We start from the raw sequence: 21,589 nt of genomic DNA on the forward strand, positions 1-21,589 counted from the left end.
CGCACACTGTATCCCCCCTATGTGAACAGACTGCGGCTAACGCACACTATATCCCCCCCATGTGACCAGACTGCAGATAACGCACACTGTATCCCCCCCCACTGTATCCCCCCATGTGACCAGACTGCAGCTAACGCACACTATATCCCCCCCATGTGACCAGACTGCAGCTAACGCACACTGTATCCCCCCATGTGACCAGACTGCAGCTAACGCACACTGTATCCCCCCCATGTGACCAGACTACGGCTAAGGCACACTGTATCCCCCCATGTGACCAGACTACGGCTAACGCACACTGTACCCCCCCCCCCATGTGACCAGACTGCAGATAACGCACACTGTATCCCCCCATGTGACCAGACTGCAGATAACGCACACTGTATCCCCCCATGTGACCAGACTGCAGATAACGCACACTGTATCCCCCCATGTGACCAGACTGCAGATAACGCACACTGTATCCCCCCATGTGACCAGACTGCAGATAACGCACACTGTATCCCCCCATGTGACCAGACTGCAGCTAACGCACACTGTATCCCCCCGTGTGACCAGACTGCGGCTAACGCACACTGCATCCCCCCCATGTGACCAGACTGCGGGAAACGCACACTGTATCCCCCCCATGTGATCAGACTGCAGATAACGCACACTGTACCCCCCCCCCATGTGACCAGACTGCGGCTAACGCACACTGTATCCCCCCCATGTGACCAGACTGCGGGAAACGCACACTGTATCCCCCCATGTGACCAGACTGCAGATAACGCACACTGTACCCCCCCCCCATGTGACCAGACTGCGGCTAACGCACACTATATCACCCCATGTGACCAGACTGCGGCTAACGCACACTGTATCCCCCCACATGTGACCAGACTGCGGCTAACGCACACTGTATCCCATCATGTGACCAGACTGCGGCTAACGCACACTGTATCCCCCCCATGTGACCAGACTGCAGATAACGCACACTGTATCCCCCTTCCCATCATGTGACCAGACTGCAGCTAACGCACACTGTATCCCTCCATGTGACCAGACTGCAGCTAACGCACACTGTATCCCTCCATGTGACCAGACTGCAGCTAACGCACACTGTATCCCCCCATGTGACCAGACTGCAGGTAACGCACACTGTATCCCCCCATGTGACCAGACTGCAGCTAACGCACACTGTATCCCCCCATGTGACCAGACAGCGGCTAACGCACACTGTATCCCCCCCATGTGAACAGACTGCGGCTAACGCACACTGTATCCCCCCGTGTGACCAGACTGCAACTAACGCACACTGTATCCCCCCCATGTAAACAGACTGCGGCTAACGCACACTGTATCCCCCCATGTGACCAGACAGTGGCTAACGCACACTGTATCCCCCCATGTGACCAGACAGCGGCTAACGCACACTGTATCCCCCCATGTGACCAGACTGCAGCTAACGCACACTGTATCCCCCCATGTGATCAGACTGCGGCTAACGCACACTGTATCCCCCCATGTGACCAGACTGCGGCTAACGCACACTGTATCCCCCCATGTGACCAGACTGCAGCTAACGCACACTGTATCCCCCCCATGTGACCGAACTGTGGCTAACGCACACTGTATCCCCCCATGTGATCAGACTGTGGCTAACGCACACTGTACCCCCATGTGACCAGACTCCGCTAACGCACACTCTATCCCCCCCATGTGACCAGACTGCGGCTAACGCACACTGTATCCCCCCATGTGACCAGACTGCGGCTAACGCACACTGTATCCCCCCATGTGACCAGACTGCGGCTAACGCACACTGTATCCCCCCATGTGACCAGACTGCAGCTAACGCACAATGTATCCCCCCATGTGACCAGACAGCGGCTAACGCACACTGTATCCCCCCGTGTGACCAGACTGCGGCTAACGCACACTGTATCCCCCCTCCCCATGTGAACAGACTGCAGCTAACGCACACTGTATCCCCCCATGTGACCAGACAGCGGCTAACGCACACTGTATCCCCCCAAGTGACCAGACTGCGGCTAACGCACACTGTACCCCCCCCATGTGACCAGACAGCGGCTAACGCACACTGTATCCCCCTTCCCATCATGTGACCAGACAGCGGCTAACGCACACTGTATCCCCCCATGTGACCAGACTGCAGCTAACGTACACTGTACCCCCCCATGTGACCAGACTGCAGATAACGCACACTGTATCCCCCCATGTGACCAGACAGCGGCTAACGCACACTGTATCCCCCCCATGTGAACAGACTGCGGCTAACGCACACTGTATCCCCCCATGTGACCAGACAGCGGCTAACGCACACTGTATCCCCCCATGTGACCAAACAGCGGCTAACGCACACTGTATCCCCCCATGTGACCAGACTGCAGCTAACGCACACTGTATCCCCCCATGTGATCAGACTGCAGCTAACGCACACTGTATCCCCCCATGTGACCGGACTGCGGCTAACGCACACTGTATCCCCCCCATGTGACCAGACTGCGGCTAAAGCACACTGTATCCCCCCCATGTGACCGAACTGTGGCTAATGCACACTGTATCCCCACATGTGATCAGACTGTGGCTAACGCACACTGTATCCCCCCATGTGACCAGACTGCAGATAACGCACACTGTATCCCCCCTCCCCAATGTGACCAGACTGCAGCTAACGCACACTGTACCCCCCACCATGTGACCAGACAGCGGCTAACGCACACTGTATCCCCCCATGTGACCTGACTGCGGCTAACGCACACTGTATACCCCCATGTGACCAGACTGCAGCTAACGCACACTGGACCCCCCCATGTGACCAGACTGCAGCTAAACCACACTGTATCCCCCCATGTGACCAGACTGCGGCTAACGCACACTATATCCCCCCCATGTGACCAGACTGCAGATAACGCACACGGTATCCCCCCCCATGTGACCAGACTGCAGCTAACGCACACTGTATCCCCCCATGTGACCAGACTGCAGCTAACGCACACTGTATCCCCCCCATGTGACCAGACTACGGCTAACGCACACTGTATCCCCCCATGTGACCAGACTACGGCTAACGCACACTGTACCCCCCCCCCATGTGACCAGACTGCAGATAACGCACACTGTATCCCCCCATGTGACCAGACTGCAGATAACGCACACTGTATCCCCCCATGTGACCAGACTGCAGATAACGCACACTGTATCCCCCCATGTGACCAGACTGCAGATAACGCACCCATTATCCCCCCATGTGACCAGACTGCAGATAACGCACACTGTACCCCCCCGTGTGACCAGACTGCAGCAAATGCACACTGTATCCCCCCATGTGACCAGACTGCGACTAACGCACACTGTATCCCCCCATGTGACCAGACAGCGGCTAACGCACACTGTATCCCCCCATGTGACCAGACTGCGGCTAACGCACACTGTATCCCACCATGTGACCAGACTGCGGCTAACGCACACTGTACCCCCCCATGTGACCAGACAGCGGCTAACGCACACTGTATCCCCCTTCCCATCATGTGACCAGTCAGCGGCTAACGCACACTGTATCCCCCCATGTGACCAGACAGCGGCTAACGCACACTGTATCCCCCCCCATTGTGACCAGACTGCAGCTAACGCAAACTATATCCCCCCCAATTGTGACCAGACTGTGGCTAACGCACACTGTATCCCCCCATGTGACCAGACTGCAGCTAACGCACACTGTATCCCCCCGTGTGACCAGACTGCGGCTAACGCACACTGCATCCCCCCCATGTGACCAGACTGCGGGAAACGCACACTGTATCCCCCCCATGTGACCAGACTGCGGCTAACGCACACTGTATCCCCCCCATGTGACCAGACTGCGGGAAACGCACACTGTATCCCCCAATGTGACCAGACTGCGGCTAACGCACACTGTGCCCCTCCATGTGACCAGACTGCAGATAACGCACACTGTACCCCCCCCCCCCCATGTGACCAGACTGCGGCTAACGCACACTATATCACCCCATGTGACCAGACTGCGGCTAACGCACACTGTATCCCCCCACATGTGACCAGACTGCGGCTAACGCACACTGTATCCCCCCCATGTGACCAGACTGCGGCTAACGCACACTGTATCCCCCCCATGTGACCAGACTGCAGATAACGCACACTGTATCCCCCTTCCCATCATGTGACCAGACTGCAGCTAACGCACACTGTATCCCTCCATGTGACCAGACTGCAGCTAACGCACACTGTATCCCTCCATGTGACCAGACTGCAGCTAACGCACACTGTATCCCCCCATGTGACCAGACAGCGGCTAACGCACACTGTATCCCCCCCATGTGAACAGACTGCGGCTAACGCACACTGTATCCCCCCGTGTGACCAGACTGCAACTAACGCACACTGTATCCCCCCTATGTGAACAGACTGCGGCTAACGCACACTGTATCCCCCCATGTGACCAGACAGTGGCTAACGCACACTGTATCCCCCCATGTGACCAGACAGCGGCTAACGCACACTGTATCCCCCCATGTGACCAGACTGCAGCTAACGCACACTGTATCCCCCCATGTGATCAGACTGCGGCTAACGCACACTGTATCCCCCCATGTGACCAGACTGCGGCTAACGCACACTGTATCCCCCCATGTGACCAGACTGCGGCTAACGCACACTGTATCCCCCCATGTGATCAGACTGTGGCTAACGCACACTGTACCCCCATGTGACCAGACTCCGCTAACGCACACTCTATCCCCCCCATGTGACCAGACTGCGGCTAACGCACACTGTATCCCCCCATGTGACCAGACTGCAGCTAACGCACACTGTATCCCCCCATGTGACCAGACTGCGGCTAACGCACACTGTATCCCCCCATGTGACCAGACTGCAGCTAACGCACACTGTATCCCCCCCATGTGACCGGACTGCGGCTAATGCACACTGTATCCCCCCATGTGACCAGACTGCAGCTAACGCACACTGTATCCCCCCATGTGACCGGACTGCGAGTAAGGCACTGTAATGTCCTGTACACCTGCGCGCTGCCATTGTAATGCCCTGTACACCTGCGCGCTGCCATTGTAATGCCCTGTAGACCTGCGCGCTGCCATTGTAATGCCCTGTACACCTGTGCGCTGCCATTGTAATACCCTGTACACCTGCGCACTGCCATTATAATGCCCTGTACACCTGTGCGCTGCCATTGTAATACCCTGTACACCTGCACACTGCCATTGTAATGCCCTGTACACCTGCGCGCTGCCATTGTAATGCCCTGTACACCTGTGCGCTGCCATTGTAATGCCCTGTACACCTGTGCGCTGCCATTGTAATGCCCTGTGCACCTGCGTGCTGCCATTGTAATGCCCTGCACACCTACGCGCTACCATTGTAATGCCCTGTACACCTGTGCGCTGCCATTGTAATGCCCTGCACACCTGCGTGCTGCCATTGTAATGCCCTGTACACCTGCGCGCTGCCATTGTAATGCCCTGCGCACCTGCACGCTGCCATTGTAATGCCCTGTACACCTGCACGCTGCCATTGTAAAGCCTTGGACACCTGCGCGCTGCCATTGTAATGCCCTGTACACCTGCGCACAGCCATTGTAATGCCCTGTACACCTGCTCACTGCCATTGTAATGCCCTGTACATCTGCGCGCTGCCATTATACTGCCCTGTACACCTGCGCACTGCCATTGTAATGCCCTGTACACCTGCGCACTGCCATTATAATGCCCTGTACACCTGCGCACTGCCATTATAATGCCCTGTACACCTGTGCGCTGCCATTGTAATGCCCTGTACACCTGCGCACAGCCATTGTAATGCCCTGTACACCTGCGCACTGCCATTGTAATGCCCTGTACACCTGCGCACAGCCATTGTAATGCCCTGTACACCTGCGCGCTGCCATTGTAATGTCCTGTACACCTGCGCGCTGCCATTGTAATGTCCTGTACACCTGCACGCTGCCATTGTAAAGCCCTGTACACCTGCGCGCTGCCATTGTAATGCCCTGTACACCTGCGCGCTGCCATTGTAAAGCCCTGTACACCTGCGCGCTGCCATTGTAAAGCCCTGTACACCTGTGCGCTGCCATTGTAATGTCCTGTACACCTGCACGCTGCCATTGTAAAGCCCTGTACACCTGCGCGCTGCCATTGTAATGCCCTGTACACCTGCGCGCTGCCATTGTAATGCCCTGTACACCATACCTGTCCACACAGACGCTTTATCCTGGAATATCATACAGCTCTTTCCTTGTGCTGAATAAAAAAGTAATTTTAATTCCACTGCTCTATGAATATCATAAACTCCAAGTCAATTTTTCTCTTTTTTGACATCATTGTTTCCTAGGGATTTCAAATATTATTAAGGTAGTAAAATACCAATTTATAAAGTGCCATTGCGGGTGTTAGCGATGGGTCTTTGCTGTGATATGCAGCATAGCCCATCTCTGTATGAAGAGGGCTCAGCCTTCATAGCTCTGTGGCGGATACATCGTGAATAGGGCGTGAAGGGGTTAATATACTGCACCCCCTTGTTACCCCTATGGTGAACACGGGACAGCAGCACGGAGGAACACTGGTACACAGGATCATGGAGGGACTCAGGAAGGCAGGAGACACTGGAACGCAGGAAAATCGCAATAATGCTGTGAGGCACAAAGATCCGACAGGGTGTGATGGGAGAGGCAGGTTTAAATAGCCTTATGGGAAAATAGCCAGCGCCAATTAATGCTGCGCTGGCCCTTTTAATTTTTTGTGGCTGCCGCGCCCTAGCACACGGGGATGCACGGAGACAGAGTGAGGCCGGGAGTTGGGAGTGGGGACAGGTATGTGGCACTGGCGGTGCACCTGCGGGGAGCGAGGGGCATGGGTGAGCCTGCAACCCGCGATATTGGTCGCGGGACCACCCATACAACTGCCCTCCACCATTAATTATTTCATATGCTGCCCCTCCACCATTAATTATTTCATATGCTGCCCTCCATCATTAATTATTTCATATGCTGCCCTCCACCATTAATTATTTCATATGCTGCCCCGCCACCATTAATTATTTCATATGCTGCCCCGCCACCATTAATTATTTAATATGCTGCCCCTCCATCATTAATAATTTCATATGCTGCCCCCCCCCACTTATTATTTCCTAAGCTGCCCCTCCATCATTAATTATTTCCTATGTGCCCCTCCATCATTAATTATTTCATATGCTGCCCCTCCATCATTAATTATTTCATATGCTGCCCCTCCATCATTAATTATTTAATATGCTGCCCCTCCATCATTAATTATTTCCTATGTGCCCCTCCATCATTAATTATTTCATATGCTGCCCCTCCATCATTAATTATTTCATATGCTGCCCCTCCATCATTAATTATTTCATATGCTGCCCCTCCATCATTAATTATTTCATATGCTGCCCCTCCATCATTAATTATTTCATATGCTGCCCCGCCACCATTAATTATTTCATATGCTGCCCCTCCATCATTAATTATTTCATATGCTGCCCCGCCACCATTAATTATTTCATATGCTGCCCCTCCATCATTAATAATTTCATATGCTGCCCCCCCCCCACTTATTATTTCCTAAGCTGCCCCTCCATCATTAATTATTTCCTATGTGCCCCTCCATCATTAATTATTTCATATGCTGCCCCTCCATCATTAATTATTTCATATGCTGCCCCTCCATCATTAATTATTTCCTATGTGCCCCTCCATCATTAATTATTTCATATGCTGCCCCTCCATCATTAATTATTTCATATGCTGCCCCTCCATCATTAATTATTTCATATGCTGCCCCTCCATCATTAATAATTTCATATGCTGCCCCCCCCCACTTATTATTTCCTAAGCTGCCCCTCCATCATTAATTATTTCCTATGTGCCCCTCCATCATTAATTATTTAATATGCTGCCCCCCCATCATTAATTATTTAATATGCTGCCCCTCCACCATTAATTATTTCATTTGCTGCCCCTCCATCATTAATTATTTCATATGCTGCCCCTCCACCATTAATTATTTCATTTGCTGCCCCTCCATCATTAATTATTTCATATGCTGCCCCTCCATCATTAATTATTTCATATGCTGCCCCTCCATCATTAATTATTTCATATGCTGCCCCTCCATCATTAATTATTTCATATGCTGCCCCACCAGAGGTCGCATTAACGCCTCACCACGCGTCATAGACTCGTGATGAGGCGCCATTACCCCCCAAAATAATTGCCATGTGTAATGTTACGCTTGGCAATTATTCCCTGCAAATGAGGTATCAGAGCGGCCCCCTGACACTGATCACTGTGTCACGTGTCCCGCTGAGCGGCCCAGCGCGCGCTGTGATCCCTCATTTCCCTCATTTGCAGCGCGCGCTGAACCGCTCAGCCTGCGCGCTACAGAGAGACCTGGAGTGAGAGCACCAGCCCCGGGGGAGACATGTGGGCCGCGAAGTTGCTGCTCCCCGTCCTGCTCCAACTCTCCCTGCCCACAGCTGCCTACGTTTGTGATCGACGCAGTGCCGGGTGAGTGTGTGCAGTGTTCTGTGTGAGTGTAGTGTGTTCAGTGTTGTGTGAGTGTAGCATTGTGTGTGTGCTGTGTGAGTGCAGTGTGTGCAGTGTGTGCTGTGAGTGGTGAGTGTGCAGTGTTCTGTGAGTGGTGAGTGTGCAGTGTTCTGTGAGTGGTGAGTGTGCAGTGTTCTGTGAGTGGTGTGCAGTGTGAGTGTGCAGTGTGTTCTGTGAGTGTAGTGTGTGCAGTGTTCTGTGTGAGTGAGTGTGCAGTGTTCTGTGTGAGTGTTTGCTGTGCTGTGCTTAGTGAGTGTTTGCTGTGCTGTGCTTAGTGAGTGTGTGCTGTGCTGTGCTTAGTGATTGTGTGCTGTGCTGTGATTAGTGATTGTGTGCTGTGAGCGGAGAGTGTGTGCTGTGCTGTGAGCGGAGAGTGTGTGCTGTGCTGTGAGCGGAGAGTGTGTGCTGTGCTGTGAGCGGAGAGTGTGTGCTGTGATTAGTGATTGTGTGCTGTGATTGGAGAGTGTGTGCTGTGAGCGGAGAGTGTGTGCTGTGAGCGGAGAGTGTGTGCTGTGATTAGTGACTGCGTGCTGTGCTGGGAGCAGTGAGTGTGTGCGACGAGTGTGTGCGGTGCTGTGATTAGTGATTGTGTGCCGTGAGCGGTGAGTGTGTGCTGTGATTGGTGAGTGTGTGTGCTGTGATTGGTGAGTGTGTGTGCTGTGATTGGTGAGTGTGTGTGCTGTGATTGGTGAGTGTGTGCTGTGATTGGTGAGTGTGTGCTGTGATTGGTGAGTGTGTGCCGTGAGCGGTGAGTGTGTGCGGTGAGCGGTGAGTGTGTGCCGTGAGCGGTGAGTGTGTGCCGTGAGCGGTGAGTGTGTGCTGTGATTGGTGAGTGTGTGCTGTGCTGTGATTAGTGATTGTGTGCTGTGAGTGTGTGCTGTGATTGGTGAGTGTGATTGGTGAGTGTGTGCTGTGCTGTGATTAGTGATTGTGTGCGGTGAGTGTGTGATGTGATTAGTGAGTGTGTGCGGTGAGTGTGTGCGGTGCTGTGATTAGTGATTGTGTGCTGTGCTCTGAGCGGTGAGTGTGTGCTGTGAGCGGTGAGTGTGTGCTGTGAGCCGTGAGTGTGTGCTGTGAGCCGTGAGTGTGTGCTGTGAGCCGTGAGTGTGTGCTGTGCTGTGATTAGTGAGTGTGAGCGGTGAGTGTGTGCTGTGATTGGTGAGTGTGTGCGGTGAGTGTGTGTGTGCTGTGAATAGTGATTGTGAGCGGTGAGTGTGTGCTGTGATTGGTGAGTGTGTGTGTGCTGTGATTAGTGATTGTGAGCGGTGAGTGTGTGCTGTGATTGGTGATTGTGAGCGGTGAGTGTGTGCTGTGATTGGTGAGTGTGTGCTGTGATTAGTGAGTGTGAGCGGTGAGTGTGTGCTGTGATTGGTGAGTGTGTGCGGTGAGTGTGTGTGTGCTGTGAATAGTGATTGTGAGCGGTGAGTGTGTGCTGTGATTGGTGAGTGTGTGTGTGCTGTGATTAGTGATTGTGAGCGGTGAGTGTGTGCTGTGATTGGTGATTGTGAGCGGTGAGTGTGTGCTGTGATTGGTGAGTGTGTGCTGTGATTAGTGAGTGTGTGCAGTGAGCGTGTGCTGTGCTGTGCTGTGAGCGGCGAGTGTGTGCACGCTGTGTTCTGTGTGAGTGTGCTATGTGTGCGGTTTATTACCAAAATTTTCATACTCCTCCTCGGGTAAAAATACTCCTCAAAAATGGTGAGAGGAGTATTTTTACCCTTCTGGAAAAATGTTAGTGTGACCTCTGTGCCCCTCCATCATTAATTATTTCATATGCTCCCCTCCATCATTAATTATTTCATATGCTGCCCTCCATCATTATTTCATATGCTGCCCCTCCACCATTAGTTATTTCATATGCTGCCCTCCACCATTAATTATTTCATATGCTGCCCCTCCATCATTAATTATTTCATATGCTGCCCCTCCATCATTAATTATTTCATATGCTGCCCTCCATCATTAATTATTTCATATGCTGCCCTCCATCATTATTTCATATGCTGCCCCTCCACCATTAGTTATTTCATATGCTGCCCTCCGCCATTAATTATTTCATATGCTGCCCCTCCATCATTAATTATTTCATATGCTGCCCCTCCATCATTAATTATTTCATATGCTGCCCTCCATCATTAATTATTTCATATGCTGCCCCTCCATCATTAATTATTTCATATGCTGCCCCTCCACTATTAATTATTTCATATGCTGCCCCTCCACCATTAATTATTTCATATGCTGCTCCTCCACCATTAATTATTTCATATGCTGCCCCTCCATCATTAATTATTTCATATGCTCCCCTCCATCATTAATTATTTCATATGCTGCCCCTCCACCATTATTTCATATGCTGCCCCTCCATCATTAATTATTTCATATGCTGCCCCTCCATCATTAATTATTTCATATGCTGCCCTCCACCATTAATTATTTCATAAGCTCCCCTCCATCATTAATTATTTCATATGCTCCCCTCCATCATTAATTATTTCATATGCTGCCCCTCCACCATTATTTCATATGCTGCCCCTCCATCATTAATTATTTCATATGCTGCCCCTCCATCATTAATTATTTCATATGCTGCCCTCCACCATTAATTATTTCATAAGCTCCCCTCCATCATTATTTCATATGCTGCCCCCCACATTAATTATTTCATATGCTGCCCCTCCACCATTAATTATTTCATATGCTGCCCCTCCATCATTAATTATTTCATATGCTCCCCTCCATCATTAATTATTTCATATGCTGCCCCTCCACCATTATTTCATATGCTGCCCCTCCATCATTAATTATTTCATATGCTGCCCCTCCATCATTAATTATTTCATATGCTGCCCTCCACCATTAATTATTTCATAAGCTCCCCTCCATCATTATTTCATATGCTGCCCCCCACATTAATTATTTCATATGCTGCCCCCACGGGTGTACCAAGCCTGTCTGCTGCCTGAGGCGAGCCATATAGAGACGCCCCCCCCCCATTTATGTAATATATAAGGGAGTGTCAGGACCACATCCATTATATTGGTACCGCCATGTAGTATACAATGCATACAGCATGCCGCCATGTAGTATAAGATGCATACAGTGTACCCCCATGTAATATAAAATGCATACAGCATATCGCCATGTAGTATAAGATGCATACAGTGTACCGCCATGTTGTATACAATGCATACAGCATGCCGCCATGTAGTATATACAGTGTACCGCCATGTAGTATAAAATGCATACATGTAGTATACAATGCATACAGCATGCCGCCATGTAGTATATACAGTGTACCGCCATGTAGTATAAAATGCATACAGCATATTGCCATGTAGTAGAAACTGTATACAGCTCCCCCCAAGCCAATGACTGTATACAGCTCCCCCCCAAGCCAATTACTGTATACAGCTCCCCCCCAAGCAAGCAATCACTGTATACAGCTCCCCCCCAAGCAAGCAATGACTGTATACAGCTCCCCCCCAAGCAAGCAATGACTGTATACAGCTCCCCCCCAAGCAAGCAATGACTGTATACAGCTCCCCCAAGCAAGCAATGACTGTATACAGCTCCCCCAAGCAAGCAATGACTGTATACAGCTCCCCCAAAGCAAGCAATCACTGTATACAGCTCCCCCCAAAGCACGCAATCACTGTATACATATATATGAAACACACACCACAAATTACACACACACATATATATATATATATATATATATATATATATATATAGAATAAGAAAAAATGGCAGCACTCCGTGATTCAATGTGGTCAAAAACGTACTATTTTATTCCAGCATGTGCCATGCAACGTTTCAGCTCCCAAAGCGTGGAGCCTTTTTCAAGCAAAGGCTCCAGGCTTTGGGAGCTGAAACGTTGCATGGCACATGCTGGAATAAAATAGTACGTTTTTGACCACATTGAATCTCGGAGTGCTGCCATTTTTTCTTATTCTATACGTTGGATGAAAATTTTTCTTTTTTTGAGTGCTGCTATATTCTTTTTTACTATATATATATATATATATATAAACCTATTTCATGTTATACCTGTATATACAGTATACACGCACTACACCCTTTACATGGTTTACCTGCATATACACATACATGGCATCTATATATACACACCTATTACATGTTATACCACTATATACACACATATATAATACATTACACCTATATATACAGCTATTACATGTCATACCTCTAAATCCACACGCATTACACCAATATATATATATATACAGCTATTACATGTTATACCTATATATATATATATATATATATATATATATATATATATATATATATATATACACACACACACACACACACACATCTATTACATGTTATACCTCTATATACATACACGACATGTTTTACACACATATACACATGACAAAAGACATATAAACAGGGAACACACACATATATACACATGACAAGACACACACACATATATATATATATACACAGGGAAGACACACACATATACACATTACACTTACCTGATATCCAGCAGCAGGTCCAGGTCAGGCAGGGGATACATCATGGCAGTGGATGCAGCCGTCTCCTCTGTGCAGGAGGCCCGGGCTGGTGGGCGGGGCTTCTCAGGTCAGCTCTGCCGGGGCCTGCACCTCCAGGGAGAGTAGCCACAGGTTTGAATGTGGTTCTCTCGCTCCTCCCCCTCGCTCCTCCAGGCTGCCTCTGTAGTAGTGACATAGGAAGCACTAGTAAGCGCTTCTTGTGTCACAGCAGCGCCGCACAGGACGTCCTGCGCGGTGCTGTCAGCAATAGTACTTGCATCTGAATGATGCAACTATTATTGTAAGTAGCAGTGGAGAAGCATAGCAGCCTACACAATGCCGCCCCCTCCTCCACCAGGAGGCGCACCGCCCCTGGCTGCCACCCCATCATTTATTATTTCATATGCTGCCCCCCCCCCATCATTAATTATTTTCTAATGCCCCCCTTAATCATTTCATATAATGTCCCCATAATTAATTATTTGTTTATATCAGGGGATCCCGGCCGCAACAATCTATTTGCTGCTGTTTAAAAAAAAAAAAACCCTACACTCATCTCTGGCAGCGGCCGCGTCTTCTTTCTTCTGGCTGCTGCCAGACAGGAAGGGGTGCGCAGCCGCGTGATGACTACATCATGCGGCCGCGCATCCAGGTTCAAGGAGCGATGTGCACCGGTGCTGTCTTCTGGCCACATCGCTCCACCTGCAATAATAGTGCTCGAGCACTATACTTCCTGTCCGGATAGATCAGTGGTTCACAACTTTTCTAATGTGTGATCCCGCAATACAGTTCCTTATGTTGCAGTGACCCCAAACCATGTACAAGACTATAACGACTATAATACTGCTCCCTATGTACAAGAATATAACGACTATAATACACACGAAAAAATATTTGAAGATCAGCTCACCCCTCTCATAGTCCTCATTTGGCCAGGGAACGACAGGTTGCACAGGAGCCTGGGTCCAGTCCGGACTTTGGACCGCCACTCGGGCAAAATGGAAATTGAAGAAAACGAAGTTGGTGGGCTCCAGCAACAAGAGTGGGACTCCGTAGAATGTATAAAATCCAAAAAGGTTTATTTCAACAATATAAAAGGCTTGCACAATGCAAGGGAGACAGGCATGGATACACCATAAACGTGACACATAGAGGTATGAGTAAGGACTAGTTGGCTACAGTCCGAAACGCGTTACCGCAAGCTCTGTCTATGTGTCACGTTTATGGTGTATCCATGCCTGTCTCCCTTGCATTGTGCAAGCCTTTTATATTGTTGAAATAAACCTTTTTGGATTTTATACATTCTACGGAGTCCCACTCTTGTTGCTGGAGCCCACCAACTTCGTTTTCTTCAATTTCCATAACGACTATAATACTGCCCCTTATGTACAAGACTATAACTACTATAATACAGCCCCCTATGTACAGGGATTTAACTACTATAATAGTGCCCCCTATGTACAGGGATATAACTACTATAATACTGCCCCCTATGTACAAGAATATAACTGCTATAATACTGCCCCCTATGCACAAGAATATAACTACTATAATACTGCCCCCTATGTACAAGAATATAATTAATATAATACTGCCCCTATGTACAAGAATATAACTACTATAATACTGCCCCTATGTACAAGAATATAACTACTATAATACTGCCCCCTATGTACAAGAATATAACTACTATAATACTGCCCCCTATGTACAAGAATATAACTACTATAATACTGCCCCCTACATACAGGAATATAACTACTATAATACTGCCCCCTATGTACAGGGATATTACTACTATAATACTGCCTCCTATGTACAAGAATATAATTACTATAATACTGCCCCCTATGTACAGGAATATAACTACTATAACACTGCCCGTCATGTACAGGAATATAACTACAATAATACTGTCCCCTATGTACAGGAATATAACTACTATAATATTGCCCCCTATATACAGGAATATAACTACTATAATACTGCCCCCTATGTACAAGACTATAACTACTATAATACTGTCCCCCCTCCCCCAGTTTTGGTTCCTCCATTTGCTGCCCCAGTTGTAGTGCCCCCCCTCCTGCCCCAAATTCTAGCCCCCCCCTGCTGCCTCCAGTTTTGCCCCTTCTCCTGCCCCCAGTTCTAGTGCTTCCCCTCCTGCCCCCAGTTTTGGTGTGTGTGTGTCCCGCTACCTCCAGTTTTGCCCCTTCTCCTGCCCCCAGTTCTAGTGCTTCCCGCCTGCCCCCAGTTTTGGTGTGCCCCCCCCCCCCTGCTGCCTCCAGTTTTGCACCTTCTCCTGCCCCCACATCTAGTGCTTCCCCTCCTGCCCCCAGTTTTGGTGTCCCCCCCTCCTGTCTCCAGTTTTGCCCCTTCCCCTGCCCCCAGTTCTGGTGATTCCCCTCCTGCTAATTCAGGTTCTACTCACTGTGAGCAGAGCAGTCTGTTCCGCGGGAGTCTGTATAGAGGAGGAGCAAGAGGGTCATGTGATGATGACATCACTACAGGTTCTCAAGCTTCCCTGTATACAGCAGGAAGGTCCTCAAGCAGTGAGTTATCACACGTTATACTCCGTTTTTGCTGTGAATCGCGGCAAAAACGTAATAGGATCGCGACCCCTGTGTTTTGGTCGTTCGACCCCCTCTGGGGTCGGGACCCACAGGTTGAGAAACGCTGGGATAGATGGAGGCCCCTGCCGGATTGCCATGACCTGCCGGGGGCCTCAGCAGGAGCCGCTGGCTCTCCAAGCTCTGGATGCGGCGGGGGATGGATAAAAACTGTCCGCGGACCGCAGTTTGGGGACCACTGTATTAGATTTATTGTGCAGATTTATACGGACGTGGAGATACCAAATATGTGCTTTTTGTGTTTTATATACTTCATTTGCATTTTATATGTAATTGAGCTGATTAGGGAATTTCCTTACAGTGCAATACACTTGTATTGCAGTCTACAATGTAAGTAACTGAGCATTCTGCGTGAAGGAAGAACCCGTCGTGAAGAGGAGTCGGCAGCCTCAGGACACATGCTGGACCCCGGGGCTGCCGCAGGATGGATCGGATCCCCCAGTAGACACACAGGGGAAAAACACTTACACGCCCCAGTCATGCTTGACCGTGGCGTGTAAGGAGTTAGACACCCGGGATCAGAGTTTTTCCGATTCCTGGTGTTAATGCGGGTCTGGGCTGTGATGTCAAACACCAGCACCAGAGAGACCTGATGTCCCGCATTCTTCTTCTGATGCGCCGCCGTATGAAAAAAATTGTAATTGGCACAGCCACAACACAGAGAGCACACGAAGCAAACTTTTATCTGGAGAACCACAAGTCCCAGGACTTGGAAAATGAGTATACTGATGTTGCAATAGGAAAAAAAACTTCAAATGTAAATCTCTAAAAGGGAAAAGAAATTCCATGAACTCACCAAGTACATATCCTGCAAGTCCTGTTGCCCAATCACTATTACACCCACCATTGTCAGTTTTTCCTTGTATTTCCCCTAGCACCGTCCGTTTTTCCCCCATTGTCCTTTTTCCCTCCTCCCACCCGCACTTGTAAGTGCGTTGTGATAGTAGAAGTAGGTGCAGTGCACGCCATATGCGGAGGATGTAGCAGTGCATGCCGTGTGTAGAGGAAATGTAATAAAAATTATAGAAATGGAAAGATGACAAATGGAAAAAGTTTTCTACAAAATAAAATTTGTGGTATGACTTTTTGTCTAAAAAACAGAACATTTAAAACAATTTTGAAAATTTTTCCTAAAATGTTGAATTTTTAACCCCCAAAAACCCGACCAATCAGCAAAATTATTCTACTAATATAAACCTACAAAGTGTCATACGAAAACAATCTCAAAATCAGTTAAAAAGTTATTACGACACAAAGAGACACTGGTCAGATTTAAAAAAAGAGGGCTGAGCCTTAATGTGCAAACTTGCTGCGTCCTTAAGGGGTTAACAGCCAGAAGAATCCACATTTCAACAACCCCTCATCTACCCCTGATACCCTGGTCTCTCATTTTGTGCCCCTCTTGTGCTCCTCATATTGTGGCCACTCATCTCACCCTCATATCGTGGCCTTTTCACGTCCCCGTACAGCGTATAGTCCTTCTCAGCTCCCCCTCATTTGTGGGCCCCTATCATCTCCCCTTACAGTTTGTTCCCTCTTATGATCCCCCCCCCTTAGTGTGGCCCCCATCTCCACTTTACCGTGTAATTAAAAATAAACACTAGAAACTCACCTTCCCATGTTCCCCAGCAGCTCTTGTCTCTCTCTGCTGCTGTGTACAGGCCAGCAGGTGATGATGTCATCAAATGGCGCCTGCTATGCACAGAGAAAGGACTAAACTGCCATTGGCAGAAAATAATACCCATATCCGGACAAAACCATAATTGGTGTTCTAGTAGATAAAACTACTACAGAGAGGCACAGCTGAGAGCGCCCCACAGCGCCTTTCTGTGTTCAGAGGAAGCCACAGATACGACTGCAGACCACATGGGAGAAGTAGAGATGAACAATTCCTGGCATTACTGTCCTGCTGTCCCCTCAAAGGACATTTCTTATCTGAGTTGCCGTCTCAGCTTTGTACTGTCAGTAGAGATGAGCGAACACTAAAATGCTCGGGTACTCGTTATTCGAGACGAACTTTTCCCGATGCTCGAGTGCTCGTCTCGAATAACGAACCCCATTGAAGTCAATGGGAGACTCGAGCATTTTTCAAGGGGACCAAGGCTCTGCACAGGGAAGCTTGGCCAAACACCTGGGAACCTCAGAAAAGGATGGAAACACCACGGAAATGGACAGGAAACAGCAGGGGCAGCATGCATGGATGCCTCTGAGGCTGCTTAAACGCACCATTATGCCAAAATTATGGGCAACAGCATGGCCATGACAGAGTGACAGAATGAAGCTAGATAGCATCTAAAACATGCAATAATTGACCCTGACACTATAGGGGACGGCATGCAGAGGCAGCGGCAGCAGGCTAGAGAGTGTCATGGCGACATACCCTAAATGGACTCAGGCTTCAAACCAATGGGTGGCAGAGAGGAACCAAAGGAGGTGAGCAAGAAGTGCTCAAATAATATCGGTACATGATAAAAGTTTGCCAGTATATTTTGTGGATTACACAGCAGGGTGGCGACAAAGTTAACATGGAAGCCATGAAAACAACCCAAAATTCTGCCTGACACAGCTCGTTTGATAAGGGGACCATGTATGGAGGCAGTGAACTAGTAGTAGATTAAAGGTGCTGCAGTTAAAACTATGTTAGTTGGATCTTGGCATGGAGCTGGCGCTCCGCTGCCAGGCGAGCTTTCGCCAATCCAAGCCCCTGTCTCTAGGCTACTCCCCAAACAGCACTTCTAAGAACCTTTTGTATAAGATCAAGTGTAGTAGCGTTCTTATAAGTTTAGGATATGCCGGGTGAGGGGAATGTAAACAGATGCGCAAGAAGCGCATGATGCGCATGGAGCTGGCGCTCCGCTGCCAGGCGAGCTTTCGCAAATCCAAGCCCCTGTCTCTAGGCTACTCCCCAAACAGCACTTTTGTATAAGATCAAGTGTAGTAGCGTTCTTATAAGTTTAGGATATGGCGGGTGAGGGGAATGTAAACAGATGCGCAAGAAGCGCTGAAATAATATCCCTAAATGGTAAAAGTTTGCAAGTATATTTTGTGGATTACACAGCAGGGTGGCGACAAAGTTAACAACTTTGATGTGGAATCCATGAAAACAACCCAAATTTCTGCCTGACACACCTCGTTTGATAAAGGGACGATGTATGGAGGCAGCTATATGGACGACTTTTGGAGGTAGGAATGGAGACAACGTGTGGAGGCTGCTATGGAGACAATTTAATTTGGATAGTGCCTGTATGTGGCAGTCCCAAACATTTTTCAAACCAGAGGAGCAGGTAGGTGGCCCTCCAGTAAAATGGGATAGATTGAGTGCCTGTATGTGGCAGTCCCAAAAATTGTTCAAACCAGAGGAGCAGGTAGGTGGCCCTCCAGTAAAATGGAATAGATTGAGTGCCTGTATGTGGCAGTCCCAAAAATTGTTCAAACCAGAGGAGCAGGTAGGTGGCCCTGCAGTAAAATGGAATAGATTGAGTGCCTGTATGTGGCAGTCCCAAAAATGTTTCAAACCAGAGGAGCAGGTAGGTGGCCCTCCAGTAAAATGGGATAGATTGAGTGCCTGTATGTGGCAGTCCCAAAAATGTTTCAAACCAGAGGAGCAGGTAGGTGGCCCTCCAGTAAAATGGGATAGATTGAGTGCCTGTATGTGGCAGTCCCAAAAATGTTTCAAACCAGAGGAGCAGGTAGGTGGCCCTCCAGTAAAATGGAATAGATTGAGTGCCTGTATGTGGCAGTCCCAAAAATTCTTCAAACCAGAGGAGCAGGTAGGTGGCCCTCCAGTAAAATGGGATAGATTGAGTGCCTGTATGTGGCAGTCCCAAAAATGTTTCAAACCAGAGGAGCAGGTAGGTGGCCCTCCAGTAAAATGGAATAGATTGAGTGCCTGTATGTGGCAGTCCCAAAAATTCTTCAAACCAGAGGAGCAGGTAGGTGGCCCTCCAGTAAAATGGAATAGATTGAGTGCCTGTATGTGGCAGTCCCAAAAATTGTTCAAACCAGAGGACCGGGTAGGTGGCCCTCCAGAAAAATGGAATAGATTGAGTGCCTGTATGTGGCACTCACAAAAATTGTTTCAAACAGAGGACCGGGTAGGTGGCCCTCCAGAAAAATTAAATGCATGAAGTATAGCAAGAGCCAGTGGGCCCTGTCAAAAAATAGCCATTTTCCTCTGCTTTACTGTACAAAGAGGAGGAGAAGGAGGAAAATGAGGAGGAGGAGGAGGAGTGGATCAATTATTCAGGTTGAGCTTCCTTCACCTGGTGGAGATTGGAAATTCTGAGAAATCCAGCCTTTATTCATTTTAATAAGCGTCAGCCTGTCAGCGCTGTCAGTCGACAGGCGTGTACGCTTATCGGTGATGATGCCACCAGCTGCACTGAAAACCCGCTCGGACAAGACGCTAGCGGCAGGGCAGGCAAGAACCTCCAAGGCGTACAGCGCCAGTTCGTGCCACATGTCCAGCTTTGAAACCCAGTAGTTGTAGGGAGCTGTGTGATCATTTAGGACGATGGTATGGTCAGCTACGTACTCCCTCACCATCTTTCTGTAAAGATCAGCCCTACTCTGCCGAGACTGGGGACAGGTGACAGTGTCTTGCTGGGGTGACATAAAGCTGGCAAAAGCCTTGTAAAGCGTACCCTTGCCAGTGCTGGACAAGCTGCCTGCTCGCCTACTCTCCCTCGCTACTTGTCCCGCAGAACTACGCACTCTGCCGCTAGCGCTGTCAGAAGGGAAATACTGTTTCAGCTTGTGCACCAGGGCCTGCTGGTATTCATGCATTCTCACACTCCTTTCCTCTGCACTGATGAGAGTGGCAAGATTTTGCTTGTACCGTGGGTCCAGGAGAGTGAACACCCAGTAATCGGTGCTGGAATAAATTCTTTGAACGCGAGGGTCACGGGATAGGCAGCCTAGCATGAAATCTGCCATATGCGCCAGAGTACCAACGCGTAAGAATTCACTCCCCTCACTGGCCTGACTGTCCATTTCCTCCTCCTCCAACTCCTCCAACTCCTCTTCTTCTGCCCATACACGCTGAACAGTGAAGGACTCAACAATGGTCCCCTCTTGTGTCTCGCCAACATTCTCCTCCTCTTCCTCCTCATCCTCCTCCACCTCCACCTCCTCCGATATGCGCTGAGAAACAGACCTCAGGGTGCTTTGGCTATCAACAAGGGAATATTCTTCCCCCGTCTCTTGTGACGAGCGCAAAGCTTCCGACTTCATGCTGACCAGAGAGTTTTTCAACAGGCCAAGCAGCGGGATGGTGAGGCTGATGATGGCGGCATCGCCACTGACCATCTGTGTTGACTCCTCAAAGTTACTCAGCACCTGACAGATATCAGACATCCACGTCCACTCCTCATTGTAGACTTGAGGAAGCTGACTGACCTGACTACCAGTTCTGGTGGAAGTTGACATCTGGCAGTCTACAATCGCTCTGCGCTGCTGGTAAACTCTGGATAACATGGTCAGTGTTGAATTCCACCTCGTGGGCACGTCGCACAACAGTCGGTGAGCGGGCAGTTGGAGGCGGCGCTGCGCTGCCCTGAGAGTGGCAGCATCTGGGCTGGACTTCCTGAAATGCGCACAGATGCGGCGCACCTTCGTGAGCAAATCAGACAGATTGGGGTATGTCTTGAGGAAACGCTGCACTATCAGATTTAACACATGGGCCAGGCATGGCACATGTGTCAGTCTGCCGAGTTGCAGAGCCGCCACCAGGTTACGGCCGTTGTCACACACAACCATTCCCGGCTTGAGGTTCAGCGGTGCCAGCCACAGATCAGTCTGCGCCGTGATGCCCTGTAATAGCTCTTGGGCGGTGT

General features: G+C 49.3%; 1 protein-coding gene across 1 annotated transcript in view; it reads right to left on the reverse strand.

Annotated features, from left to right (window-relative positions):
* LOC140064634 (uncharacterized) overlaps window positions 1–21,589 on the reverse strand; it is an 80,409-nt gene that overhangs the window by 33,919 nt on the left and 24,901 nt on the right. The window contains exon 2 of the mRNA XM_072111715.1: window positions 13,111–13,309. The gene's annotated coding sequence lies outside the window, so the exon portion shown is untranslated. The remainder of the gene's footprint in view (window positions 1–13,110; window positions 13,310–21,589) is intronic.

The sequence above is a fragment of the Engystomops pustulosus genome, chromosome 6 (genome assembly GCF_040894005.1).
Source record: "Engystomops pustulosus chromosome 6, aEngPut4.maternal, whole genome shotgun sequence".
NCBI classification, from domain to species: Eukaryota; Metazoa; Chordata; class Amphibia; order Anura; family Leptodactylidae; genus Engystomops; species Engystomops pustulosus.